Raw genomic sequence first — 23,041 nt, 5'->3', positions numbered from 1 at the left:
TGATTGACTTCAGCAGGCTTTGGCTGAGGCCCTGTATCTTGAAATTCCTAAGTCACCTGCTCCTCAAAGAATTGTTCTGGAGGTACCCATAGATGATGGTGTTTTGAAACCATAATTTTCCCTTTCAGGATAATTACAGATTTAAAAATCATTTAACATATTTGTGGTCTGACTCCAATGCCTATTGAAGCAGACTGTGTTCTTAATGCTGCCATCCATTGACTTTGGATCGCCCCTTTGGACACGCAGCACCACTGGGCCAGTGCCAATAAGATATTTTGAGGCAAGAATAAATAGCAATTAGGAGGGCATGAAGAAATCAATAACATAGAGGGAGAGGGATCTGGGGACAAATACTTAACATGTCAAATACTTAACATACTGGCTGGCTATTAAGTACATTAATTGGTCCTGGCCTGTTTTAATTTCAGTGCTATTGAGTATACAACTTGAATGTCTGTCAGGAATATAGAAACCTGACAATGTAATACTCAGAAAGCAGTAGAGAATTTCAACAATGGTATCTGTCAGTTGCTTTTGGAAATTCTCTGAAAGTGATGAAGAAAGATGGTATTTTTGGCCTTGAGATCAAAGAGATAAATTTATTTAGAAAAGTAGCTAGGGAAACAAAGAAAAAGTACTGGAATCTAACAATTTGTAGAAATGGGCCAGTTAATCTCTGAAATCCCCATAGTATCATGCTGCAAGATCCAGTAGAATACCCTTCTGTTATGGTATATTGAAGATGACAGAAAGCTATTGATACTTCCCTTGGCCTGGGGATATAAACTTGAATTGTTTTGTCTCATTACAACATGCAGTTACATCCTTAAGAGTACATTAGAAATGAATAGAGAAAAGGGAAATGTATTGCATGGAAAATTTACTGTGGCATTGTGCATAGCATATATACCCACAGGTTTTATACATTGTGTAAAACTTTAGGTTGTTTAAATGGTTAAGTTGCAGTGGTACACTTGGCTGACTCATGTTGATGGCATGTTTATCTTTAATGCTTTTTAATGATTCTGTAATTTTAATGCTAACAGACCATTCCTGTGGTTTTCTTTATTATATGGAACCTGAATGCTATTTTCTAAGTCATCTTGGCATCAGCTTCCAGCTGGATGAGAGAATTGATTGAGGGTTATAAAGAATATGCTACTGAGTACGCACAAAGTGGATAATGTTAAAGCCAATGTTCTGTAGCCACGGGGTTAACACTATTACTGGGGTTAATGAATTCTGATGTTGCTCATTTTTAATCCCTGCCTTCTGTGCAACACTGTGCTTGGATCAGAGTTATGCTATGTAGATACAAAATAGAAGGAGCTTTAAGCAGTGTGCTGTGCTGAATGGGAGCATCTGGAAGATGGTGACCATTTATATACTTGTCAGAATGTCCTTGTTTACCTTTAGAAGAAATTTGGTTGAAAGTGACCTCAAGCCAACATGGTACTGAGCACTCAGACCTTGGTTCAGCATAGCAGTTAAATATATGCACAACATTTAAACACGTAACAGGATTTAGTTTAAAGTTTAAGCATGGACTTGAGTGTTTTGGTGGTTATGCTCCCACTGGGGGCACTTTGAAGGGCCCACTAATAATATAATGCTCCACTAAAGAAAGAAATAATGTTCACATTCAACCCTGTAAACAACTGCTGTGTGCTTAATTCTATTAAAATAAAGGATCTTTTTTTCAGCTTCATTCTGAAATCTGTTTTCAGGACTTAGTCCTCTACCTATTGAAATCAGTGGTAAAAAGTCACATTGACATCACTGGGGCAGGACCAGGCCCTTCATTTTTGACAAGGAAGTCCTACAGAGCTGGACTATTTATGGGTGAATAATGTTCTCTGGGCTGAGACTGTCTAAATGTTCTGGGTGCTGGCATTCTCTGCAAGGAGCACAGTGGAAGAATGCTCCCCCTGATTAGCAGTGGAAGAGTGGCAGAAGAATTACACACTGCCTCAGGGCTAGAGTGATTTCCTACTCTTTGTAAAACCAGGCAGTGTTGTAACACTAGTTGGGTGAACAGGGCACAAGCCCCAGGTACTGCGCAAGTGGGGGGAGTATGACAGAATGGAGGTAGCAGGGCATTGCACCCTCTCATCCCCTGTCCCCTGTCATTACCCATCGCCTCTCTTCTCCCCCACCCCAACTCTGGCAGCAGGGAGAGCAGAGCAGCAGTGATCACTGGTGTCCTGTGATCTCCTCATAGAAAAATTGGCCAGCTGAGGCCTCAGCTACATCACAGTCCAATGGCTGGGGAATTAGCTCCAAGGTCAGATCCAGGGAGTGGTAATAGATGGAAGTAAATCATTGTGGTGTGCCATGACCAGTGGGGTCCCCCAAGGCTCCATCCTTGGACCTATACTCTTTAACATCTTTATTAATGATGTAGACACTGGTATCAGAAGCGGACTGGCCAAGTTCGCTGATGACACCAAACTTTGGGGTAAAGTGTCCGTACCTGAGGATAGGCTGGTGATCCAGGCTGACCTAGACAGGCTCAGAAAATGGACAGACAAAAACCTGATGGCATTCAACACCAAAAAATGCAAGGTACTCCACCTTGGGGAAAAAAACCAGCAGCATGCTTATAGGCTTGGCAGCACTACGCTTGCTAGCACCATGGCAGAAAGGGGCTTGGGGGTCATGATTGACCACAAGCTGAATATGAGCCACCAATGCAATGTTGCAGCTGGTAAAGTGAGCAAAACTCTGGCTTGCATCCATAGATGCTTCTCAAGCAAATCCCAGGATGTCATCCTCCTGCTGCACTCCACCTTGGTGAGGCTGCAGCTGGAGTACTGCATCCAATTCTGGGCTCCACAATTTAAAAAGGATGTGGAGAAGCTTGAGAGACTCCAGAGGAGAGCCATGCACATGATCAGAGGGCAGAAGAATAGGGATTATGGGACTCTTCATCCTAGAAAACCGCAGGCTCAGGAGGGACCTGGTGGCTGCCTATAAGTATATAAGGAGTTTACATCAGGATCTGGGGGAACACCTGTTCACCAGAGCCCCCCAAGGGATGACAAGGTCAAACAGTCAAAACTTCTCCAAGACCGTTTCAGGCTGGACATAAGGAAGAACTTCTTTACCCTCTAAGCCCCCAAAGCCTGAAACAGACTGCCTCCAGAGTTGATGCAAGCACCTACTTTGGAGTTCTTTGAGACATTTGGACGTTTATCTTGCTGGGGTCTTGTGACCCCAGCTAACTTCCTGCCCCTGGGGCAGGGGGCTGGACTTGATGATCTTCTGAGTTCCCTTCTAGCCCTAATGTCTGAGAGATCTATGAAACGTATGATGTAGTAGAATGGCATGCAACAGGGTTCTGATGGCTTCAATAATACCATTTTGGATGTAATGTTCTAAAAACCTTGACTATTCTTGTCTCATATTATTTTTATGTATAATATGAGACACTAGTACAGTCAAGGAGAGAGATAGATATAGATAGATAGCCTGTTTATGGTGAACAAAATGGCTGGAAATTGCCATAGAGCAAATGTACAGTTTTAACATCTGAAGCAAAACTTTCCCCGGCACCTCACTTCAGAAATGTGGTAGCATATTTTCGGGTATGTGTGCACCTTCTTAGTACAAACTATATATATTTAAATAGACCACATACCACACAGCTGCACTTGTCTGGATATGGTCTGTGATTGCATAAAGCCCCACTTTTCCAAGGACTCCTGGTCCATACACACACCCTCCATCTGATCAGTGAGGGTGAATCCTCATTTCCATCTCCATGGTCTTCTCTGACTGGTCAGGGGATCATAGCACAGACAGAATTCCCTTACCAACCCTCCATTAGTTCCTAAATAGCAAATAGCTGTTTGTTTCATCTTGTCTCGTTCAGCTCATGTGAAACTCTCATCAGAGGCTAGGAAAACTCACAAATGAGTCAGGAATGAAATCACTGGGTGCATCCAGATGAGCACACATATGCAGTTTGCAGTGCTGCAGAACCTTCTGTGACACTGCAAACTGCACATACCACACATGCAGGAATTCGCTGTGCTGCTGATTTGCAGCATGATGGGGGTGGTTTTTGACAACAGGAGATCCTGGTGTCAAAAACCACCCCACAGGGGTGTTCCCCAGGAACAACAAGCAAGGACACAAATATGTGCCACTGCTATTTGTCTCTGGGGAACACACGTTCCTGCACATGGGGATGTGTGAGAGTTACAAACAGACATAATACTACCCTAAGACATGTCTGAAGGTAAGTCAAAGCAGGAATGCTTGGGAAGGCAGATGGAGTAAATCTTCCACTTGCTATTTCAAAAAGATACTCCTATAAAACTTACAGATAAGTCCTGTGAAGAGGTTAAATAACTGCCTAGGGTCAGACAAGAAAATCTGTGTAAGAACCCAGATGAGAACACAGGAGCTAAGTTCCTGGCTCCCAGTGTACTTAAATCCCCTTTCACAACTGACCTATTGTATTTAACTTCCAAATTTCTTTCACAGCAGCTTTCCCCCTGAAGATCCTACAGTTTAATATGCTCTCTTGACAGTTCACTCATCAGTAAAATCTGTTTTACTTCCCAAATTTGGGATAAATAGGAAATATATATAAATTCATTAAAAAAAAAAATAGAATTCCCTGTAAAATGAGTTAAATATGTAGCACCAAACTAACTTGTAAAGGAATCCCAAGGAATAGTTACTCCAGGTCATATTAAACAATAGGTGTCCAAGTAAAGAGCCTGAGGTAATGGTATGTCTTGACTAAAGAAGACCCACCCTAGAACATATGAAGACGGACCCTCCATCTGTGTTCACTATGCTGCTCACATTTTCTATAGTTCTGACCACCCCTGAGCTACATTAAAACTAATACAAACACGTATATTTGTTGACCAAATAAGAAAATGTACTTACATGATGTATACAGTTTACCTAGGGCCTGCTTCCCTAATAAATTATGTTTTCTTTACTAAAAGGAAAACTATACATGAATAACTCTTCTAGAAGACTGTATAATTTATTATTCAAAACAAATTTCATAAAACAGAACACCATTTTCCCCAAATTACACACAGGAAAGAACTGAAAATGTAAAAAATTGAAATAACTCATGTGAAGTCAAACACTTGAGCATTTGCAAACCCTGACTCCCAAGCACTGCCCTATTCAATGGGTCATTAAATTAAAGATTTTTACACTATTTTGACATTATTCATTTTCCATTTAACATCCTTCACATATGGAAAAATTATGCTAAAAAATAAACCAGCAAGTGGTCTCCCCTACAGAATACTTGCAAGCATCCAGTTCTTAGGTCTGACTATTGGCACTCGAGGAATATTGTATACACAAGTTCTTTGACATAGGTTTGAAGCAGAAAATGCTTCCACATGTACACAACTAGGAAACAAGCTTGCCTTGATCTTAACATTTTGCTGTCATTCATAAAGAAGGCAGGGTAGACTTGGTACACGCATACACACACACACATACATATATACACACCCCATTAGCTTTCATGAGCCCAAGCTGATGTCATCATAACTTCAATGTTATCCACGAAGACATTTTTAGTTCCGTAATTCAGCTTTCCTATAACAAAACTACAAGATGTTTCAAACTTTATTTCTGTCTTTCTGTTTGCTAGCCAGGAATAATATACCACGAAGAATATTGCAAGAATGTTACATGAAAGAAAGTAAACTTTTGTTAAGTCTACAACAAATAGCATTTTAGCTTACAAACATACAGCCATGGCAGCTAGGGGTGCGCAAAGCGGGCCCTATTCGATTCGGATTTGGCCCGAATTGGGGACAGTGATTCAATTTGTTGATTCAACAGATTGAATCACTGTCCCCGATTTGGGCTGAATCCAAATTGAATGGGGGTGGGGGGGACGCCACGTGCTCAGTGGCAAACCCCAAAGTGAACTGGAAGTACTTCTGGTCCACTTTGGAGTCTGCCAGTGAGCACGCTGGAGGGGCCCCCTGCACTCTCCCGGCACAGTGATCAGCCACAGGGGGACCCCAAGTGCCCCCCCCCCGACCCAGGAAGCACCAGTTGCCGAGCTGAGGAGAAGGGGGGGGGCCCTCAGTGCTCCCCGGCAGACCCAGAAGTGCACTGGAAGTGCTTCTAGTCCACTTCTGGGTCTGCTGTCAAGCACGCTAGGGAACCCCCAGCATTTCTGTGGGACGCTCCATGTGCCCCAGCATTGTAGCATTCACGAGCCGCCTGGTACCTAGAGGCATGTAGAAAAAACATTTAGAGCTGTGTCTATGTCCAAATCACTGAATCTTTCCAAATCTCTCCAATTCAATTCAGAGAGATTAAAGAGTCCTCCAATTCAATTTAGATTTGGAGATTTGGCAACTGAATCAGGACAAATCAAATCAGGGACCGAAGCTTCGCACAGCCTTAATGAGTTCCCATTCAGATACTGGATACTGCTCTCACTCCAACTACAGAGAAGAAAATTTCAGGACTGGCCTCAAATTCAGGGAAGATTGTGGGCAACAGGTCAAGAAATGAAACTACCCATCACTGCTCAAGTTTTTAGCTTCCATTTTTCCTTTACTACCAGTAGATTCAGCTGTGCCAGAATCTACCCAAGATCCTGCACCATCCAGAATCACCGCAGCTCAGGGCACAGTGAGGCCAGAGCCAGATTCAGAGTGATCATGTATATAAATCATGAACATTGCACTCAAACAGCCCAACTGCAGAAGCAAGGGTAGCTGTATGCAGTGACCCTCTGGATCTAGGACAGTTAATGGCTTGTAGGTTCAAACACATCAGCCACCACCATTTGTGTAACCTAGACAGAAGCATAACTGTCCAGCTTTGTGCAAGGCTTTTTTAAAATCAAGATATCAATCTCTTCTCCCTTGTCCAGGTGATATGTCACCTGGTCATAGAAGGAGATAAGATTGGTCAGGCAAGACCTACCTGCAACAAACCCATGTTGGCTATCCCTCAAGATGTTGCCATCATCCAGTTTGTCAAGAGTGGTCTCTTTGATAAATTTTTCCAAGATCTTCCCCAGGATAGAGGCCAGGCTGATAGGGCTGCAATTCCCCGGATCTACTTTCCTCCCTTTCTTGAAGCTAGGAACCACGTTGGTCTTCTTCCAATCTTCAGGCATTTGACCTGAATGCCACGAGTTCTTGAAGATCCATGCGAGTGACTGAGCTATGATGCCTGCCAGCTCCTTAAGTACCCTGGGGTGTAAACTGTCTGGGCCAGCTGACTTGAAGGTGTTCATCCTGTCAAGGTGTTCCTTCACATGGTCTACATTGATGAAGGGTAACAATTCTCCATCACCCTGGCCATCCCGTACTGTATTGAGCAAAGCCGTCCCTTGGGGCTGCTGAAAAACCAATGCAAAATGCCCATTAAACAGGTTGGCTTTTTCCTGGGCATCGGTTGTCATTTGTCCCATTTGGATTAATGGGGTCCAATGTTACCCTTGCTTTTCCTCTGGCTCCCCACATATCTAAAAAAGGACTTTTTATTGTCTTCAATACGTGTAGCCAGCTGGAGTTCAGTCGCAGCCTTGGCTTTCCTGGTTCACTCCCTATAGGTCCGGACCAGTGCAGAATACTTATCCTTTGAGGTGGTTCCAGTCTTCCATCCTTTATAGGCCTTTCTTTTTAGTCACAGGAGGTCTGTTAGTTCCCTGCAGAGCCACGGGGACTGCTGTTCCCTTTTCCTGCCTTTCCTCCGAGACGAGATAGACATTGGTTGTGCTTCCAGGATCTCTATCTTGAGGAGTAACCACTCATCCTGAACTCCCCTCCCCTTCGGGTCATGGTCCCTTAGGGCCTTGCCAACAAGCCTTCCGAGCTTGTCAAAGTCAGCTTTCCTGAAGTCAAGGACTTCTGCATTGCTGACTGACTTGCCAGCTTTATGGTGGATAGTGAAGATGATCAGCTCGTGGTCACTGTCTCCCAGTTTCACTTGGATCATTAGGTTGCTGACTAGGTCATCCCCCATTGCCAGTACCAGGTCGAGCAGCGCTTTGCCTCTGGTCGGTCAATAGATTTCTTGAGTCAAGCTTTGCGACTTCGGATTTGGCTGAGTGCTCTTCCCACAAGATGTCTGGGTAGTTGAAGTCTCCCATGACAACCATGCACCTGGAGTGGGCTGCCTCAGCCAGTTCCTTGGTGAATTCCTGATTGAGCTCTTGATCCTGATTAGGAGGTCTGTAGTAGACTTCTACCATTGTGTCCCCTGTACCATGTTCACCACAGATTTTTTTTTTTAACCCAGAGAGTCTCCAGTCATCCACCTTGGATGTCAATGTTGGCTTGCAGGGATGTGTAGTTTTCCTTGACATAGAGAGCTACACCCCCGCCCCTTTTGTCTACATGATCTCTCCTGTACAATGTATAGCCATCTATACCTGTGGCCTAGTCATAGGTGGAGTCCCACCAGGTCTCTGTTATCCCTATGAGATCAAACTCATTCTTGTTTAGCAGGAGGACAGGTTCTTCCTGTGTGTTTCCCCAAGCTCCTGGCATTGGTATACAGGCACGTAAGTGACCCACTGGAGGCCCTAGTCTTCCCTATACATCGTTCTGGGGCTGGTGTAGGGGTGGATTCTCTTGAGTGCCTTGGCCTGCTGGATTTGCAAAAGTTACCCAGTGGGCTTGCTGTGGCGGTAGTCCCCATATCCCCTGGTGGGCTTAGTTTAAAGCCTGGTCAGGCTTTAAACTAAGGGATCCTCCTCTCCCTCCTCAGCTCATAACCCAAAACCAGGAGGATCGAGAAAAACACCACCTGTGCTCCCAGCCCCCTAAGCCCCGCTCCCAAAACCCTGTAGCCTCTCATGACCCAGCTGGGATTGCTCTGAGCCGTGTCATTCATGCCCACATGGATAAGGAGCATAGGGTAGTGGTCGGTGGGCCAGATGAGCTTTGGGATCCTCTCAGCTACATCCCAAATATGGGCTTCCGGGAAGCAGCAGGCCTCCCAGGCTAAGGGGTCGAGGTGGCAGGTTGCACCCTCAGTCCCCTTCAGGCGGGAGTCTCCCACGACAACCACTCTACTTGTGGCCTTAGGGAGAGCAGGGGCGGTAGCTGTGAATGAGCCTCCATTGCCTGCAGGAGCTGGCAGCTCTGCAGGCTCTACTGGGGCTGCAAGAGGTTCATACTTGTTGCAAAGCTCCAATGAGGAGGGGGCCCTGGTGCAGTGGGCCTTGGGGCTGTTGACCACCTTGGTCCAACCCTCTGGCTGGACAGTATGGGAGTCCTTGAGTTCTGCCTGAAAGGGTGTAAAGGGCCTGGCAGTAGGTATCTATCTCTTGCTCACCATCACTGATGACATGCTGTCTCTGGACCGTGGCCTGGAGCTCCTTTACCTGGGGCCCTAGAGACCCCGAAGTGGAGCAAACCTTGCAAGGGGAGGTGGCCATGCTGCTGGTTGCATATGCCTAGAAATGTGCCAGGCAGCTGAGAGCCAGAGGCTCTGTGTGTGTGGAGCCCAGAACCATGGGTTCTGTCTGGGTGGAGACCTCTGAGGTGCCAGACAGGGAGGCCTCAGGCTCTGAGGGGTCCCTCATGGTGCGGCGTGTGGCCATCCACATTGTGCCACTGATGGTCTGGCTACTGCTGTGCCTACCTACCCTGCAGCTCACTCTCAGGGCTTCGGGCCCTCCTGTGTGAGCTCCCGTGCTAACTTGCACGCCTGTTTGCATGTCCTGTTTGCGAGGCTTCAGTTGCGTGGCTCTCTGGGGGCTGGGTGAAGTAGGAGCTGGGGGGGGGGGGGCATGTCCCTCTTCAGCTCCACTCAGCTGCCCCACAGCTGACTGGGTTTGGGGTCCCTCCCTGCCCTGCCACGGGCCCCACCTACCTCTTACTGTGCTGGGGGTCTGGTTCGGAGTCCTTTGGGGGATCCGAGGGGTCCCTGTTATAGTAATCAATTAAACTGATGAATTATTAGAATCTGGTCATGATCTAGTCCAGTACCCTGTTAAGGCAGGATCATCCTTGACTAAACCACCTCAGTCAAATGCCTGTCTATAAGCATTGCCTACTTATTGCACACATTGCAGGTCTATATGTATATGTAGTGTACAGAGCAACAGTATGGGATATCTTGTCCAGAGATCATAAAAATGATTTCCAATGATCATTGTTCCAGTGGAACAGGATATTAGACAGCAAACTCTTAGGTTGTTTTGTTATGGTGTTTAGTTAAGTGCTAACTGGGAGGCATTTGGATCCAGATGTGGTCTTCAATGTACACATCTATTTCTTAAAACAGATAAGAAGAGGCCATCTGCAAGCAATTAAGGCAAGTATAATCATGTGAAGAAATATGTTCAGCATATATATATATTTTTCAACAGCAGCAGTTCCAGTTCCTAGCCAGATGGCATATGTATGTACCCTGCTGCATGCAAGAAGCAGAGAGAGAAAGTAGTGGGTGTTGGTTTACTTGCTTTTGAGAACAAAGTTTAAATTCAAACACCTTCTGATGGCTGTTCCATTTGCCAACATGACAGTTGCAGGAAAAATAAAAGGTAGGCAGTGATAGTCTCAAACAAGGGAAATAGCTTCTTAATATGAAGGTATTTACAGGGGCCAGATCCTTTGCTGGTGTGCATTGTCTATTGATAATACTGACTCTGCTGACTTATGCTAGCAGAAGAGCAGCAAGAATTTTGACAGGGTACAGTTGGTGAGGAAATGGTCAAAAAGGCTGGGCAATCAGGAGAGCAAAGCTTTTGTTAGCTCAGAATTGCTGAAAAGTTTAAATACAGGACAAAGGAAACAAGTTTTCTAAAAGAAGCGAATACCTTCACCCCTCCTGACTGAAAATGATGAAAATAAGAGAGACAGAGATGTGGTCTAGAGGCTTGATCCAATTTCCATTTAAATCAATGGAAAGGCTGTCATCAACTTCAGTGGTAGATGGACTGGGCCCAAAGTATTTAACCATAGCCAGGGCCTGAAGAATACTAAGCTAGTCTCTGACACTGATGTTCTCCCTCAGGCTTTCTGCGTTCAGGCAGAGACACCACTCGTGCTGCACAAAGAGTGCATAGGTATCCCTGCTTGGCAGACCTGCCAGGCTGTTGTTTCCTTATGCCTTTGATTTATTTTTTTTTTTTTAAATGCTTGGAAAGTGGCATGTGCATAAGCACCAGAAACCAGGACATATGTTTCCCTATGCTTTCACTGAAACTGACTGAAAGATGCAAGGAATATCAGGTTTTTGGGTGACTGCGCATCGGGTCTGACAGATTTGCTCCCCCCCCATCCTCACAAAAAACAGTGAGTTTGGAGAGTAGACTATCACTGATCATGAGAGTGCCTTTGTGATTACTGATTGGCGAGGTCAAAATCATAACCTGTCTGTAAAAACTTATTGCTGCAGCCAGTTTTATAAATAAGACCCATACGTTTTTACTTTCTTCTTTCCTCACTGACAAATCAAAGTGATTCAATCTTCTCCTTTGCCTGTGTAGCAGCTTTTGATAGAGATCAGCACTTGAAAATAGTGGAAACTACAATTTTTGTAAAGAGTTAACAAATTATCAACCAAACAGCCCACCAGAACTCTTGGAAAACTTGCAAAATCCTTTCAGGATGGGTTGAAACACTAGCTGTCTCAGTGAAGCATTTTTACTGGATCCCTTCACATCAAATAAAACACACCTCTGGGCAAACTTGTGTTTCAGTATTTTTAATAAGGGAAGATATTGTATCCCTGCTGAGGAAACAAGGATTTAACATTTTATAACTGGCTGCCAAAAAAAAGAAGGTATTAATAGAATCCTCTTCAGAGCAAAAATGGGAAAACTTAATCGAAGTGGGAATTTTGGCAAATCTAAGCAAAGGAACTTTAATCAACAATGACCATGGTTAGCTTCAGTGGTAGAAGTGGCAATTTTATTCCAAGAAATTCCTGTAAGATTTGATTCAAGTTAAAAATTCGACAACTATGCTTTTTATTTGGGTGGGAAGATCTTTCTAATAAATGAACCATTCCATCAGCCCCCAGAATATATCTTGTGATATAAACCAGAAGGTGAGGAAAGGGAGCAGTTAGAACTTCACATTAGATGCTCTTTTATTTACTTGTGATCAATCATATTTTGCTTTCTATGGGCACGTCCACACATGCAGGCGTGGGCACTTGCAGCAGCTCAAATAGCAGTGGCACAAACTTGTGCTGGAGATTTGTGCCTCAGCATACATGCCTGAACAGGCACTTTGGTATGGGGCAAATTGTGCCACTTGGGGCAAAATGGCCCTGCCCAGCTCCTACTGGGTGTTCAGCCAGGGGAAGCTAGAGACTGGGGCCAACACTTGTGCTGTCCCCAGCAGTATACAAAGCTGCCCTGGTGAGCGGCTCAGGGTTACTTGCCCTCAGGAGCTTCTGAGGCCCAGCCAGTTGGTACCTGGGGACGTGAGCCCCTTATGCCAGCTGGACTGCTGAAGCAACTCTAACCTAGAGTAGCCTGTGCATCCTCTGCCTATTGTAGCAGTCTGGCAGTAGGGGCTGCTGCCTGACTGTGACCTGCTGCCACCTGCGACAATGTCAGCTCTCTTGGAGCTGCGGCCCTGTGACTGCATGCCTGCTAGATCTGGACACCTGCCTGGGCTGTGGTATGGGCCCTGTAGCAGAGCCTCCTGCACTTCTGGGCCAGCAGCCACTGGGCCGTGTTTGCACAGTTGGCCTCCAGGCCGAACTGCTGTCATGTCTTCTAGTGCTTCTGCCCTGCCATCTGGGCAGCTATCGCTTAGATGTGCTCATTGTGGTAGTCCGCTTTGAACTGACAAAGCATGTCCTCCCGGCCCGAAATGGCCAGGTCAGCCACCTCATTTGCCCTCCAGCTGGTCCTGGCTCTGGGCAGGCTCCTTTGCCTGGGTCTCACCACTTGTGTCGCCAGCAGGGATCCTGGCGTTCCCTGTTTAAAAATTGCAAATTCTCTGATTAAAAAAACCCCAAATTCTATAATTAAAATACCAAAAATAGAGTTCTTGTGTGATTAAAATGAAACACCACTATATATAGAGAGATCAGTTGGGCAATGTTTTATTGATATATTTGCAATTTTTAAGTTATTTGGAAGCCTACCAGTGCCTCCATCATCGTAATAAACAAATTCTAAATATCTGTACACTTTAGTGTTTGTTTTTGGCTTTTTATCATAGAAAAATCAGAGCTGCCCTTGCCCCTTTTGCTCACCAGCACATGGGGCACTGAGCAGCACTGATATGACAGTGCCATGCCTCTGCCCTTGCCCCTGACTAATCCCACAGCCTCCTTCCCAGCAGCTCCATTCCAGCACCAGGACATTAGTCCAGCTGAAGCTGTTCCACCTGCTGCTTTGTTGCTGGCTCTAGTGGCCTCTTCTACTTGGAGCACTCCCCCACCCCAAACCCCCATCTCTCTCTCTCTCTCTCTCTCTCTCTCTCTCTTTCTTGCTCTCTCTCTCACACACCCCTGCTGCCACCTCCATCCCATCACACTTCCCAAGTAGTTCCTGGGACCAGGAGCCTCCCCAGGCTTGAGCCAAGTGTCTCAACACTGGTGTGGGCATGGAGCAGGGCTGCAGTGTGGCACTTGCCCCCGCAGCTATGGCTCCTGCTAGCAGGTCCTGTCCTGTCATATTTGGCTGGCTGGGGATGCAGGGTATAAGATTTGTGGGGGGATGTGGGGGGTTGGGGGGTTTGTGGGTGGGTATGGAGCTTGTGTGGGGGTTTGGGGAGGTGTGGGGTTTGTGGCTGGTTATGTAGGTGGGGGGTTTGTGGGGGTGGTTTCTTGGGTATGGGGGGGAATGCTTGGGAGGAGTGGGACCCCCACTTACCCCCTACATAGTGCCTAGCCCCCTGTCAGCAGCAGCAATGGCTGTCTAGCACTCAGGGCCTGCTGCTGGCAGGGTCTCTGTGTGGTACAGCACAGCACGGCCCTGGCCACCTGTGCCACATGCTGTGGCCCCAGCCCAGGGGCGTGTGCCTTCAGGCAGGACCAGGCCACTCCTGCTGTCACCTGGACTTCGGGCACCGCACACATGGGCTGCACATTGGACCAGGTCGGGTCTTGCCTCCAAGTGCCCCACATGCCATTGGACTGGGCCAGCTCCATGGAGACAGGGCCCAGCCTGGCCTGATGCATGGCCCCTGGGTGCAGTGCCACCGGGACCCCAGGTGACAGCAAGAGTGGCCCGGTAGTGCCCAAAGGTTCATGCCCCTGGGCTGGGTTGGGCTGGGCCTGTGACACGTGGCATAGGTGTTGCTGGGTCTCAAGCGACCAGAGCCATACTGTACCATGTAGGGAGCTCTGCCAGCAGTAGGCCCTGAGTGCCTGATGGCAGCTGCTGCTGTTGGGGGCGCTGCTTGCCATGCAGGAGGCAGGTAGGCAGGGGCCCACCCCTCCCATTTGGTACCCCTCTCCCCCCATACACACACAGTCCTCCCACACACAATCCTACCCACAGCTTCCCCACCCCCATGTCCCTACTTACCAGGGCCAGTACCTGGGTCAGGGTCACTGCTGCAGCCTTGCCCCACTCCTATTTGCCCCAGCATGCTGAGCCAGCATGCTGCAACAGCAGGGGAAGGGGGCAGGCATAGAGACATGCTGGCCGGGTACCAGAGTGTCTCTCTGGAGGATCCAGACTCTGGTTGCTTCAGGGCATGCTCCAGGAGCTGCTTTTTTTTTTTTTTTTCCCCCCCCCACGGGTATTTTTTTTGTTGATACCAGGATTTGATACAGTGCTGCCTTGAGATGAACAACAGACATGTGCACACTTTTCTGGGTGTGTTCCATGAGATCATATGGAGACTTAAGGTGGGATAAGTAAACTGAACTTTTTCTCAAACCAGAACCTCTGAAACTAGCTCAACTCAGTTCAACTAAATTGTTCACCAGTCCTTGTCTCCTTTACTTCTGACGAACTTCCAGCACATCTGTCTTCCCTCTGTTGAACCTGAACTAGTTCTTTCTTCTGCTTCTCTTCCCTGAAATTTGAAAGGAGGACCCATCAGGATTCTGTAGAATGATGGAGACTAGATGGCTGTTGGGTACAGAGGCTTTTTCATTAAAAGGGCTATTGGACTGGATGGGAAAGGGAAGCAGATGTGAGTGAGGACGGGAAAGAAGGACTCATGGGTATGAGACCCCAGTTCAACAAAACACTTCAACAAAGCTTTTAAAAACATGCTGAACTGAGAGCTAGATGACTGGGCTAGTTCCAGGAGTATTTTGGGAGGAGGAGTATTGCTTAAGTTTTTGAAGGTTTGCTTTTGGGTCTGAACAAGGACTGTTTCCTGAGGCTCGCTTATCTAATTCAGAGAGATCAACACAGGCCAACTTGATATCACAACTCAGCTTTGCTTCTTATTGTAGCTGCAGGGTTATTAGACAAAAGCCTGAACAAAGCATCAACTCCTGAAACTAAAGTTTTGCCACTTGTTTTGAGCCACATCTTCAGGAGTGTCCAAACAGGACTTGGAAGGTATGAGCACAAGGTGGGGTTTCTTTAGTATTATGGTGCTTTGGAACTGTGTCAGTTAGAGGTCAACTTGACCTTCAGCACTCCTGGAAAGGACCTCAGGGTTCTTGAAGTTTTCTGGAAATGTATGGCTTCAAGAAGTTACTGCAACAGGTTAATATAAGATAGAAATGCCCTGGCCATCTCCTCTGTCTTCCAGTAATGTCTTGTGTACCTATAACTTGGGAATTCTTCCTTTGCAAGTAGGAGGCCTCAGGAAGCTGATTTAAGGCAGCTTTGTAGTACAAAGTGATTTTTAAAAGGGGTTGAGGATTTGGTCCCATGTGTAACTATCTGTTTACTAAGCATATTGCAATGCACAGTATTTTCAGGTTTTTACTTCAGCAGCTTTCATGGAACTATAAACATTAAAGATTGCTCTTTCAAATGAATTTTTCATGAGTTGGCACAAACTCTAGTATTTTTTTTTTTTTTACTATTGAAGTATGAATGTCATGAAACAGTATAAGTCATCAAGGTTTAATTCAGAGTCAGACAACAGTAATATTAATGAGACTTAGAAACCTGTCAAATTCATCTGTTGTTTAAGTTCAGGAAACAAAAGCAGGATTTAATTTTTCTAACTGTGATTTTTGATTCCTGTCAAATTTGAAGGAGTTATGGATTGCTGAAAAATTTGCTTCCTCCAAAAGTTTATTCAACAATAATAATGAAAACCAGTAAGAGTAGTCTCTCTCATGGAGGTCTTGTAATGGAAACAACCTCACATGGACATTAGAGATATGAAACTTTTCAATGAAACAGCATGGGGTTAGGGTAAGAATGGGGACTAATTCCCACGGGGATGAATTAGTGCTCAAGGAACTCTAAACTTGCTAAAATCTTATCAGCATCTTTCTTTACAAGATGGAATCTCCCCTTCCTCCTATTTCCCTCACATATAGAAATAAGTCTTCTCTTCATTGTTTTAAGCTGTAAATTTCACACCTTCTCAGGTACACAGAAGAAAGCCAGAGGAAAGGAGGAGTGGTGTGTGTGCGGTGTTTGAGGAGAGGTAGAACCTTTGTTTCTCAAACATTGAAACTTTGTTAAGGTGGTTTGGGATCACTGGTCCTCATTCGCATCTGACTCATGCTAATGGCTCCACTTGCCACATCTTGGGAAACCACTTTTATAACTGGGCTGAACTTAGTAAGTGAGGACTATTCTTGTCATTAAGAGCTGTCCTCTGGTCATCACAATGGCAGCTTCAGCAGAAGAAGATATTTCCCAACAGCAAAGCTGGTGGAAGAAGAGGACAGTAACCACAAGCATTACCTTGGGAGAGGTGAAGGCTAAGGGAGTAAACCCTGAAGAAAATCCAGAGTGGAGCCCCTAAGATGGTACTGGTTAGGCAATTATTTAGTCTTCCTTCCTGCAACTTTTCCAGCTCCACATCATATTGGTTCTATCTTTCCAGTGGATAAGCTGGAAAAGTTGAGAGTGTGATTCTGACACTTGGGCAACTCTTGATGACCTAGAAAATGCCCACGCTTTTGCACCCTGGAGAGGTTACTCCAGATTTGCCAACATGTTGAAACAAATGGGAGCCAATGGTTACCAGTTAAGTCATGGATTGATTGGTGTAGATCCAGGTGCCAAGGATTGTTTCCGAAGATGGGAGAGGTCATTGAACCTCACTGGAAAACTACTGCCTGCCTCAAGCTGGGCAGCCCCCAACCAAAAAGGTGTTTCCCCACCATAGTCTGCTGTTTCAATGGGTGCTTGGAACTTAGAGATTCAACTTGAGAGCAAACTGCTATCGTGTGCCACAAACTACTACAAAAAATGTGAGGAAAGCTGTCTCTCAATTCATCAAAATTCTTTCCAGGGCTCTATCATCTCTTAAGCCACGAAATACTGCTGAGGGGAAATGGGTTCAGCTCAAAGAAGCCATCTATGCAACTGCCTTCAACTCTTGTGGTACCTTGCATTGCAGCTCAAATGACTGGTTCAATGAGAACTCATCTGAAATAATTCCACTCACAGAAAAGAAATGGTCCGCTCTTCTTAAATATATGCGTAATGTTAGCCACTCCAATTTGCAGGTGCTTTGAGAGATCTGGCAAAAGGTAAAACTTACAGCGAGACAGTGTGCAAATGATTACTGGCTACAACTGTATGAAAATATCCAAGAAGATGCTGACTGAGGTGACAAGCAAACAATGTATGGGGCATGAAGAAAGCTCTCAGGCCTGTTCCGAGGAAGAACACCCCTTTAAAATCCTTCATAGGCAGTCATCAATAACTGCAATAAACAGACAGGTTGAACATTACTCAGAACTCTCCTCTTGTAAAAATGTGGTCCTTGACTCCCCTCTCAATGTACTTGAAGACCTCTCAACCCTGACAGTGTTTGGCCATGAACCTACTATAGATGGAGTAGAAAAAGCCATTGATCAGCTTGCTTGTGGTAAAGCCCCAGGTGCAGATTGCATATTGGTTGAAATTAAATATGGTGAATCCATTCTCCTTCCCCATCTGCACAAATTAATATGTATGTGTTGGAGAGAAGGTGAAGTTCCTCAAGGCATGAAGAATGTGATCATAGTCACTCTACAAAAGCAAAGGTGATACGAGTGACTGCAGTAACTACTGCGGTATGTCCTTACTTTGCATCATTGGGAAGCTGTTTGCTCAAGTCGTCCTGCTAAGACTGCAGACCCTTGTGGGACGGAGTCTACCCCGAGTCTCAATGTGGTTTCAGATCCAAGTGATCCACGATGGATATGATATTTTCCTTGAGACAGATACAATAAAAGTGCTGTGAACAAAGGAAATCTCTGTATAAAGCATTTATTGATCTCATCAAATTTTTGATCTTGTCAGCAAAGATGGTTTGTTTTGAATCCTGAAGAAGATTGGCTGCCCTCCTAAGCACCTGAGCATCATCAAGTCCTTCTACATTGGTATGCATGGAATGGTGCAGTTCTATGGGTTATGTTCGGAAGAATTTGCAATCAAGTGTGGTGTCAAACAGGGCTGTGTCCTAGCTCCAACACTTTTTGGAATTTTCTTTACTGTCCTACTCCAAATATGCATTCAGTGGCTCTTTGGAAAGAGTATACCTTCAGATCAGATCTGATGGGAAAAGCTTTAACCTTGCTCATCTTGAAGTGCAAATGAAAACCCCAGAAGTTCTTGCCTGTGAAATGCTCTTTGCCGATGATGCAACAATTGTTAGTCATTCAGAAATAGGACTGCAAAGTCTCATGGGTTGCTTTTTTTGTGCTTGTGGCTATTTTGGTTTGACCATTAGCCTAAAGAAGACCGTAGTCATAGGTCAAAAAGTTGACTGCTTCCTAAAGTTAGAATAAATGATGAAAACCTGGAAGTAGTTGAAAAAATTCACTTACTTGGGCTCCACCATCTTGCAGAATCTTGGCTTGGAAGCCAAAATTAACATTTGCATCAGAAAGGCAGGCAATGCCATGGCTAAATGTCAAAAGAGAGCTTGGAAAAATGGAGTGCTCACTCTATTGACAAAGATGTCAATCTATAGCACTTGCATACTTAGCTCTCTATTGTAGAGCAGTGAAACATGGACTCCTTATGCCAAGGAAGAAAGAAAACTGAACAGTTTCCATTTTTGATGTCTCTGCTGTATCCTGGACATAACAAGGTGTGAAAAAAATCTCCAACTTCTCTGTTCTGGAATGGACCAAGTTACCCAGTATGTTTGTGCTCCTGAGACAGATGCCTCAATTGGTTAGGACATGTGAATCATATAAGCGATGGTGGAATCCCCAAGGACATACTCTATGGTGAGCTGGCCACTGGCAAACATCAACTTGGATGGCCCAAACTACATTTTGTTGATGTCTGCAAGAAAACCTTCATGAACTGCATGTTGATGTCCAACTGTGGGTATCAATTGCTTTGAACCTCTGTGAATGGAAAGCCACTGTGAAGCAGGGCCTATATCACTTCGAGATGGAGAGGGCCAGTGTTGAGAGAGAAGAGGTGTCAGAGGAAGGCAAGACAAGACTGTACTCAACATGCCAGCACAGGCTCAACCAAATTTATATGTGCAGCTTGCCGGAGGGTCTACTTTTTGCACACAGGACTCCTCAGCCACTCAAGAAGCTGTGGTGGTACTTGGTAACCCACCAAAGGTGCAATATATATGGTCTCCCAAGACTGGCTGCCAATTAGATATAGATATATCTATATAATTTTTTAAAAACAAAAATCCTAAATTTATTCTTGTGCTTTGTTTTGTGGTATATAGAATTACACTGAGAATCAGCACTGCAAGAGAAAAGGTATTCTTCCAAAGAAAGTTTTACAGTCCAGCAAAAATGAAGAGGTTTTTTTTCTGTGACTCCTCATGGATTTTTATGCAAGTCCACCTCTGGTGTATAATTGAGTAATATCAACATGGCTGTTTTGACAGCTTAGGACTTCTTTGGGGGAGCTACAGAGAAAGAAAATACTCTCCAGCCTTGTCCAGCAGAGGCTGCTGTTATGTAAGATAGTGTCAAGATGGGAGAGGAGAATACTGAAGCCATAGAGAATGATTATTATTCAGTGAACATAGTGCTTCTACAGTGCATTGTAAGTGCTCTGCTTTATTGTACAGAGCTAATGTGCATACATGTGTATTTGGTACTATGAATTCATGTTCTGTATATTGGACAACTTTTTAGATTTTCATTCACAATCTGTGCCATTGATATTTCTATCCGAATAAATCAGTTCTGCACAGAAAATTCTTCCATGCACATGCACACGCATGCTACAGTATACTAAAAATAAAATCACTGGCATCTTCTGTTAATGACCAAAAGTGAACAGTGAATTATGGGCAGTGTGCTAAGCTTAAATACAATTCTTTTTCACCTTGTAAACACTAACATAACTGTATAAGCATAGTGGTTTTTGTTTTGGGAAGCTATCCCTTTTGGCTGGAAAAATACCTAATTCAGTCTTCTCCAGACTGAACAAGAATGGATGCCCAGACCAGGATGTTTTCAAAGAGCTAGTATCACAGACAGGTCAATAGGAAGTACCCTGCATGCAAAGATAAGAAAGCTGTATCTAGATTATCTTCCTAACAAAAATGCCCCCTTTCTAACCATTTGTCTCATTGAACTCTGCATACCTGACATAGCAGAATATATTAAATTAATGATCCATTGCTGACTTCTACTTTTCCTTTTAATACATGGGAATGGAGAGAGAAAGTTTACACTAGAATGCCTTGGTGAAGGTTAGCTACTGTGTCCCTGTCCCCTTATTGTAACTGATTTTTTTTTTCTTTTTTGCCCCTGTTCTTCAGTACCAGTTTTCTGTGTCATAATTAGTCATTTTTTTAGGTTTCAGGTGGCTGGATGCTTCTGTGCAGATAAGTGGGGTAACATTTTATCACCAAACAAACTAAATGCTCAATTGTTAAAGAATCCTTAATATCTTAATAGTAGTATTTCTTTGCTTCACTGCAACAACAAGGCCTGAACCAAACAACTGTCAGGCATTGCTGGCCTTTAATTTCTTTGGGATCTGTTTGTTGTACAAGAAATGCCTGTAGGTGCCTACTTAAGTCCTGAGCAGAGCTGTCCCTAGGGGTGGGCAGGGCCCAGGGCATATCAGCCTGTGCAGGGCCCGGTGGCGAGCAGCCAGAGCTGGCAGAGCGGAGGGGGCAGGGTGGTGGCGAGCCATTGGCGTGCAGTGGCAGCGTCACGTGGTGGCTGCAATGGGGCCTGTAAGGCACTGTCCATGGGGCCCCCCAAAGCATGAGGCTCAGGGCGGTCACCCTGATTTGCCCCCACAGGGATGACCCTGGTCCTGAGGTTGTAGTCATTATGGGTATCATGAAAGGGAAAGGCCCATTCCCCTAAACTAAGACAGAAATCCAAATCTAGATGAATAAAGTAGAAGATAACTTTGGTTGTATAAATAGTATTTTGGGTCACTTGCACAGACTTTAGAACCTAGTCCTCCTGGGGACGCATGTAACTCCATGTAATCATTAAAAAATGACAGAGGATGAGATTCCTCTCACACTTTTGCTTAACAGTCTAGTGGTTAGGGCACTTGACCAGAGTGGGAGACCCAGGTTCTAGGCACCCCTTTTGCCGAGAAGGGCCTACATCTTGGACTTCCCACAAAATGCCCTAATCAGCATACCATGGGCTAAGCAGAGCCAAGAGTGCCCTCCATCCCTCCTGTTGGAACTGCCCTATTGGACAGCCAGGAGTGGAAGATACGTTAGGGCCAGAAGGAAAGTAACCCAAGGTCACCTGGCTTTATGGCTCATTGAGAAATGTACTGTCATGGAAGGGAGGAGTCCCTTGAGTTAGGGCTTCCAATCTTCCCTCCATTAGTATTTTGTGCTTTCTTTTCAAGAGTCTCTGGACAAAATAGACATGACAATGGTGGGGGTAGATGCATGCTGAGGACCCTGAACAGTGTCCATCTTACTGACCACATTCCCTCTGGCTTGGTCTCCCTCTGGAGATGCACATATTTCAGAATAGCCAAGAGCCCACTCCTCTGGAATTGGGGCGATGCAACTTCAAGACCTTCCTTTTGCTTGTTTAGACTGCAGGTCTCCTGCATCTCAGGTGAGTGCATGGATCATGTATGGGGGTGGAGGGAGGAGCTAAGGAGGAAGAAGTAGTTTTAGTCTCCCTGTTACAGCTATTTTACTTTATATGAATAATGTAAGGGCCTTGTTACACATTTAATTTTAGGCAGCTCCTGCAGCTCTTAATCCCTGGATTGTCCACATATTAATAGACTAGTTTTACGCACAGTTTGGGTAGCTTAAAGTTACACCACTATAGGGCAGGTTTATCTCTGATCCATGTTACCCAGATCATGCTCCCTTTATGTGTGGCCATTCCCCACAGATGAGCCACCCAAGTTGCAGTCCTCCAGCATCCCAGGATGCAGTATCCCCTCCCCTACCATGCTGTACTGTGGGGACAAACTTTCCACCCCTGAACTCTACTGCCCATGGGGAGATTTTAGAACCAAGACAAATGCTCCACCAGCCCTTCAGGATATGACCTTCCCACCCCCAGGAGTGCAATCCCATGAAAACAACCTGCAGAGCACATGCTAGCTTGCCAGGTTGAAGGGCATGGACGGGTCCAGGAGTGGGGTCTAGGGGAGATGCAGGGGGGAGGAACAAAGTAGGGTGCCAGATCAGGTTCCAATGAACTGGGGCTTCCTTCCTGGGGCAGGGGCAATAGCTCCCACAAATCATCTTCCCTCACTGATCCCACCTCCCAGCCACACCGGGAAGCATAATCAGGACGTCCCACACTTCAATCCCAGTGTATTATGATGTGAGACCTTTTTTAATTTACTTCCTCTTTATTTCTTTTAATTTTTTTAACTTGTTTTTATTTTATTTTTCAGTGGCTGGCTTCCTTTATTTCACCACCCTTTCCCGACCCTCATTAGAAAACCACCTTCCATTTGATTACCCACCCCCATCCCATTAACTCTGTGACAAGTCAGCTGTGCAGGTGACGCAGTTAGAAAAGGTTTTTATTAGGGCTGTGCAAAATTTTTACCGCTCTTTGGTTTCAG

The 23,041-nt window shown here is 45.2% G+C and overlaps 1 long non-coding RNA gene across 1 annotated transcript in view; it reads left to right on the top strand.

The window, feature by feature from the left end:
• Positions 1-23,041, top strand: part of LOC106739985 (uncharacterized) — a 155,802-nt gene that overhangs the window by 5,119 nt on the left and 127,642 nt on the right. Inside the window, exon 2 of the long non-coding RNA XR_009461737.1 lies at positions 21,959-22,065. This is a non-coding gene — a long non-coding RNA (uncharacterized LOC106739985). The remainder of the gene's footprint in view (positions 1-21,958; positions 22,066-23,041) is intronic.

Source organism: Alligator mississippiensis, chromosome 4, assembly GCF_030867095.1.
Source record: "Alligator mississippiensis isolate rAllMis1 chromosome 4, rAllMis1, whole genome shotgun sequence".
Classification (NCBI taxonomy): Eukaryota; Metazoa; Chordata; order Crocodylia; family Alligatoridae; genus Alligator; species Alligator mississippiensis.
The sequence above is the reverse complement of the archived record's forward strand: the minus strand, read 5'-3'. Positions and strand labels throughout refer to the sequence as shown.